Below are 6,746 nucleotides of genomic sequence, written 5' to 3' on the forward strand. Positions count from 1 at the left end.
CTAGCAGAAGCCTCCACACTGCCAGATGGTAAGGCAAGGGTTGCATAGGAGTTGGCTATGGTAGAGGACCGGCTGCCGGACCTTCTGTGTGACTGCTGGTGAGAGGCGGTGGGCACAGTGCTAAAGTGGTTGGAGGAGGACCTGAGGCCTCCTCTGACAGCAAAGATTTGCCCATAAGGGCTACTTAGGTGGTTTCTCTCACTCCTGGGTCTAGCGTAGAGGCTGGAGCATTAGACATAAGGAGAAAGCTAGGTGTGTCACAACTTGAGCGAGGTGTTGAGGGGAGAAAGCTTGAAGCATCTCTGTCCTTCAATACAGGAAGATGGTGTTGGTAACCTCCTGAGTCCTGGAGAAATTCTACACAGCGCTGAGTGAACCTATGAAAGAGAACTCTGAGACTCTCACAAGGGCCTCCTGTAAAGTTTTAGAAGTATTATGCCACTCTTAACTAGATGTAATATAAATCTATGGTGTCCCCAGAATGTGTCTGTGAAATTTCAGCTCAAAATACCAGATCATTTATTATAGCTTGTCAAATTTGCCCCTTTTTTGGGTGTGAGCAAAATGTGGCGTTTTAGTGTGCGTCCCTTTAAATGCAAATGAGTTGCTGCTCCGCCTCCGTTCAGAAGAGGGCGGAGCCTTTACACGAGCTTCAGATTCTCCGGCAATAACAATACAAACCAATCTCGCTCATCGAAAATCTCAGAAATAACCAGTAGCGAGTGCAGCCTTACGGAGAGACTCAGGAAGAGTTTCTGAATGTTAGTGGAGACATTTCTGTAGTTGTTGTGGAGTTACACTGATCATCTCATCATCATGTTTAACTTCTCCACAAGTGTCCACAGTTCCTGAGGTCTTTATAAGACAGCGGTGAAATGTTCTAGTGTTCAGTGCTCGTCTGTGCTCAACCACAGAACAGCTTCAGGCTCTGCTGGATCTTTATCATTGCGTTAGAACTGGTCTCTGTTGTCGCGTGTGAAACCAAATGTCGGCTGGTGTGTGTAAACGTGCAGATTAAGGGCCGGTAATATTATAATAAGATCCTCTTCATACGTCAGAAGGAGAAGAAATCTGATCGGCTTATTTTTTGACATGCTTGTGTAACCCCCTAGAGTTTAACACTGTTCTTCACTTTTGTTAGTTATATGCAGTACCATAGTTTCCCTGTAGGGGCCGCTATATGAACTGGTTGACTGAGAAGTAGATATTGAGAGAAGAAGACTGTTTATAGCTGATACGCACAAGGTGATCAAGCGCTGCTTTTGAAGTGTTACAACTGCATGATTTTCAGACAAAAGATATTTAAACTTTTCATATAAAATTGTTGAAGTATGTTCATGGGTTTCAAAAGGAATTCCCATTGAAGTTTATTGAGAAACATTACTTATTTTGTTGCCTGATTCCATCCTGTGACCAACTGTGAGCCTATGGCGAGCCAGACCGTGATTTGGTGAAGGGCCTACTGCGCGTTCTACTGACGTTCAACCCGGACCTGTTTGCGTAGTGGGATTCTTTTCAATTACAGCTAAGATGTTACTTTACACTACACACACATCAACTTGCGAAGAAATCAGGAGGACTTTTGGACACTTTATTTTATTTTATTTTTTTTCATTTTTTTGATTCTTCAACCTTTCGTGCACAACCTGGACTAAATATTGCTTTTCTCCACTTCAGATAGGGTTGTGTTGGAACGAGACATCAATGCATTACCTTGCTCTAGAAGAATTTGGTTATTAAATATTGCTGAGGCAAATCCAATTGAGAACCACTATGATTCAACAGCACCCGTGCACTATATTAATGTCTCTATATTTTGAGCAATCGCACTCAATGTCCATATTACCAAAAATGTGCATATCTATAGCTTATGGCTCACGGTCATCACTCATTTTCCATTTTGTCTTGTTTGTGTCCGATCTCTCCTTCCTTTCTTCTAACTTTATCTGCGGCTTGGACTATGAGTAACGGCTCACTGGCCGTCTGAAAGTTAGTCACCTTCACGACACTACTTCCCCTCGCTTGAGAAAAAGGGAAGCCTTTTCTTCCTCTCCCTCGGCTTCTCCTTTTGCTGCTGTCTAGACCCCAATAAACAATGCCTTCTCCAGAAATTCTTTATTATGGGAGCCGCGGATCAAAGAGTGCAGTGTAACATGAGTCCACGGACAGCGGGTAAACAGGCACGCGTGCTCAATGCTGCTCTTTATGCTGGAGGAGACGGAGAACGCATGACGGAGAGGAAGACTTCAAAGTGACACGCCTCTGTCTTCACTGGCCCATTTAAATCGAGTCGGGGGGAGGGGGTGCTTGATTTCACATGAGATGTGTGAGATGCCGTCACAAAGATGCTTTTTAGCATATAGTGAGAGTCTGTGGGAGAGATGTGCGTGGGATGCTGATGTTATGTTATGGGAATTCTGCATAGATCATTCTCAGAGGAAATGTGGTGAGGGTTGATAGAGCGGAACCATCTGAGAAGTAGACAGAGATTGCGATGGAAAGCCCCCAAATTACCCAGTTGCAATAAGATTTTCAACCACATGATAAAAAATGTGGCTTTTCCTAATCAGGACGATAATATGAATGTAATGTGACATAAAGCAAGCTATTGCAAAAATATTTGTCATTTAAGGGCCGGTCACAATACGATTTTCATTCCACTGACTTTCATTAATACAAATGCAAATGTAGGAGTTGCAAACTTCTCAGTTTTCCAAAGTTCAAGTTTGGCGAACGCCAACCAATACCAATAGAAGCCCAATAGAAGATTAATAGAAGACCAATAGAAGATTAATAGAAGATTAATAGAAGCCTAATATAAGATCAATAGAAGCCCAATAGAAGATTAATAGAAGCCCAATAGAAGATTAATAGAAGACCAATAAAAGCCCAATAGAAGATTTATAGAATACCAATAGAAGCACAATAGAAGCCCATTAGAAGATTAATAGAATACCAATAGAAGTCCAATATAAGCCCAATAGAAGATTAAGAGAATACCAATAGAAGTCCAATAGAAGCCCAATAGAAGATTAATAGAAGCCTAATATAAGAGCAATAGAAGCCCAATAGAAGATTAATAGAATACCAATAGAAGCCCAATAGAAGATTAATAGAATACCAATAGAAGCCCAATAGAAGCCCAATAGAAGATTAATAGAATACCAATAGAAGCCCAATAGAAGATTAATAGAAGTCCAATAGAAGATTAATGGAAGTCCAATAGAAGCCCAATAGAAGATTAAAAGAAGACCAATAGAAGATTAATAGAAGATTAATAGAAGCCCAATATAAGATCAATAGAAGCCTAATATAAGATCAATAGAAGCCCAATAGAAGATTAATAGAATTCCAATAGAAGTCCAATAGAAGCCCAATAGAAGATTAATAGAATACCAATAGAAGCACAATAGAAGCCCAATAGAAGATTAATAGAAGCCTAATATAAGAGCAAAAGAAGCCCAATAGAAGCCCAATAGAAGATTAATAGAATACCAATAGAAGCCCAATAGAAGCCCAATAGAAGATTAATAGAAGTCCAATAGAAGCCCAATAGAAGATTAATAGAAGACCAATAGAAGATTAATAGAAGATTAATAGAAGCCTTATATAAGATCAATAGAAGCCCAATAGAAGATGAATAGAATACCAATAGAAGCACAATAGTAGCCCAATAGAAGATTAATAGAAGCCTAATATAAGAGCAATAGAAGCCCAATAGAAGATTAATAGAATACCAATAGAAGCCCAATAGAAGCCCAATAGAAGATTAATAGAATACCAATAGAAGTCCAATAGAAGCCCAATAGAAGATTAATAGAATACCAATAGAAGCACAATAGAAGCCCAATAGAAGATTAATAGAATACCAATAGAAGTCCAATAGAAGCCCAATATAAGATTAATAGAATACCAATAGAAGTCCAATAGAAGATTAATAGAAGACCAATAGAAGATTAATAGAAGATTAATAGAAGCCTTATATAAGATCAATAGAAGCCCAATAGAAGATGAATAGAATACCAATAGAAGCACAATAGTAGCCCAATATAAGATTAATAGAATACCAATAGAAGCCCAATAGAAGATTAATAGAAGCCTAATATAAGAGCAAAAGAAGCCCAATAGAAGATTAATAGAATACCAATAGAAGCCCAATAGAAGCCCAATAGAAGATTAATAGAAGTCCAATAGAAGCCCAATAGAAGATTAATTGAAGACCAATAGAAGATTAATAGAAGATTAATAGAAGCCTTATATAAGATCAATAGAAGCCCAATAGAAGATGAATAGAATACCAATAGAAGCACAATAGTAGCCCAATAGAAGATTAATAGAAGCTTAATATAAGAGCAATATAAGCCCAATAGAAGATTAATAGAATACCAATAGAAGCCCAATAGAAGCCCAATAGAAGATTAATAGAATACCAATAGAAGCCCAATAGAAGATTAATAGAAGCCCAATAGAAGCCCAATAGAAGCCCAATAGAAGATTAATAGAAGCCCAATAGAAGATTAATAGAAGACCAATAGAAGATTAATAGAAGACCAATAGAAGATTAGTAGAAGACCAATAGAAGCCCAATAGAAGACCAATAGAAGCCCAATAGAAGCCCAATAGAAGATTAATAGAAGACCAATAGAAGATTAATAGAAGACCAATAGAAGCCCAATAGAAGCCCAATAGAAGACCAATAGAAGATTAATAGAAGACCAATAGAAGATTAATAGAAGACCAATAGAAGCCCAGTAGAAGCCCAATAGAAGACCAATCGAAGACCAATAGAAGATTAATAGAAGACCAATAGAAGCCAAATAGAGGACCAATAGAAGACCAATAGAAGACCAACAGAAGCCCAATAGAAGATTAATAGAAGATCGATATGTCACGTGACCTCTTAGCTGAATTTAAAGAACGCAAAATCTGCAGGATTGCAGTAACATGTAGTAGATATTTGTATATAATTTGGAATATTTTTACATTTAGGATGTATTATATGTTGAATTATTATTATTTTTTTTCAAAAAGACATCACAGAGTGTGACGTCATATTACTACCATCTGTAGAAAAGTCTAGTTTGACTGCGGCATTATGGTGTTTGCTGAGACAAGTGTCACTATTACTGGCAATATTAGAGATTTAAATAAAACCCCGACAATGCAATGTGTGTTGCAATGTGCTAAAAGCAATCTTAAACACTGTAGATACTGTCAGTATTCCTCTCACTACAGTGTGTTTTACTGCCATCTTTACTCATGCACACATCCGTTATGAGCCAATCATCTGAGCCGTAAATGCCGTATGAAAGCTCTCAGTCCCAAGCACACAGTGTATATTATTATTTTAACCCCAGAAGCACTCATATAAAGTTGCTAAAAACAGGGAGTCAGAGACATAACTGTCACTCATGTTTGGTTGGGCCAGATTCACTGCTGTTCAGCTAATGTTCGCTTGCGGCAGAGGATCTCGCCACACACATTTCACAGCGGGTTCGGGTTTTTCACAGAAACAGAAAGCAGATTGGTTTGAATGTGACTTCTGTTTTTTTTTAGCATTTAATTTAGATTTAGTTATTATTTAATATATAAATAATAATAATGTATTAATATAAATATATATTTTTAGGCCCCGTGGAAGTTTGCTGAGATCCTGCGCCCCCGATTAAAAATGGTCTTTACAATGGAGTCTATTAAAAAATAATTATAATCTATATTTTATATGCTCAAAAAGTGAATAAATGAATTATAACTACTCCATAAATATAATTAAGTACCATAAAATCCCCTACAATTACAAATAAAAACACTTTGAATAAAATATAATAATAATAATCTAATAATAAATGTGCTTCTTTTGAAGGCATCAACCCGCATTATAAGTGGAGTTCGTTTGGTTTGGTTCATGGCTCATAAGACAAATAATTTGGTAACACTTTATTTAACAGTGCCCTTGTTACATATGTAACATGTACTTGCCACAGAAATAACAGTAAATTATGCATAATTACATGCAACTAACCCTCAACCAAACCCTCATCCTACCCTAACCCTATAGTAAGTACATTTGCTCAGTATTACTCAGAACTTAAATATATAATTACACTGTAACAATGACACCTTAAAGTGCAACCTAAAATAGTTCCGGAGTCAACACTGCTGAAAAAGTGGGCGGGCACTAATGCACTTGCTTTATTAGAACACCTTAGCAACCACATAGCAACGCCCTGACAACCACTGACAACACAGACACACTCCATTTAGAATGTCTTGAAGAACAAGAACATGTAATACAATCAAATGTATTCTGTTTATTTAAATAATTTTATTAATGAATCCTAATATGTAAAGTTTGTACATTAGCAGACGCATTAAAATAAAGTAAGATATAGTGCTAAACGTCCTTTCCCTGGCCCTCGCTACATCGGGTGTCGTTTTGCCAGTTGCTTGTGTCTGCTCAGCATGAGGGCTCGGGTTTCCCCTGTTTCTCCGCATTTACAGTGACGTTCCCTTGATATTTGTGTCTCAGTGCTTACACAGGCCCCGGTGCCTTCTGTGCGGGATTAGGGGCCGGTTGTCAGACACACGTCTTGGCATAACACAGGGGCCCTCGTGTGGGGTCATGGGGATCATGCTGTCATGTGTTTAGACAGAGCCGTGTCCGAAATGTGAGGAAGCCGAGGGGTGAGTGTGTGTATCGATCCCTGACCCCGGGAACGACTGCCACGCTCAGCTGTCACCGGAGA

This window comes from Scardinius erythrophthalmus, assembly GCF_964197995.2.
Source record: "Scardinius erythrophthalmus genome assembly, chromosome: 16".
Classification (NCBI taxonomy): domain Eukaryota; kingdom Metazoa; phylum Chordata; class Actinopteri; order Cypriniformes; family Leuciscidae; genus Scardinius; species Scardinius erythrophthalmus.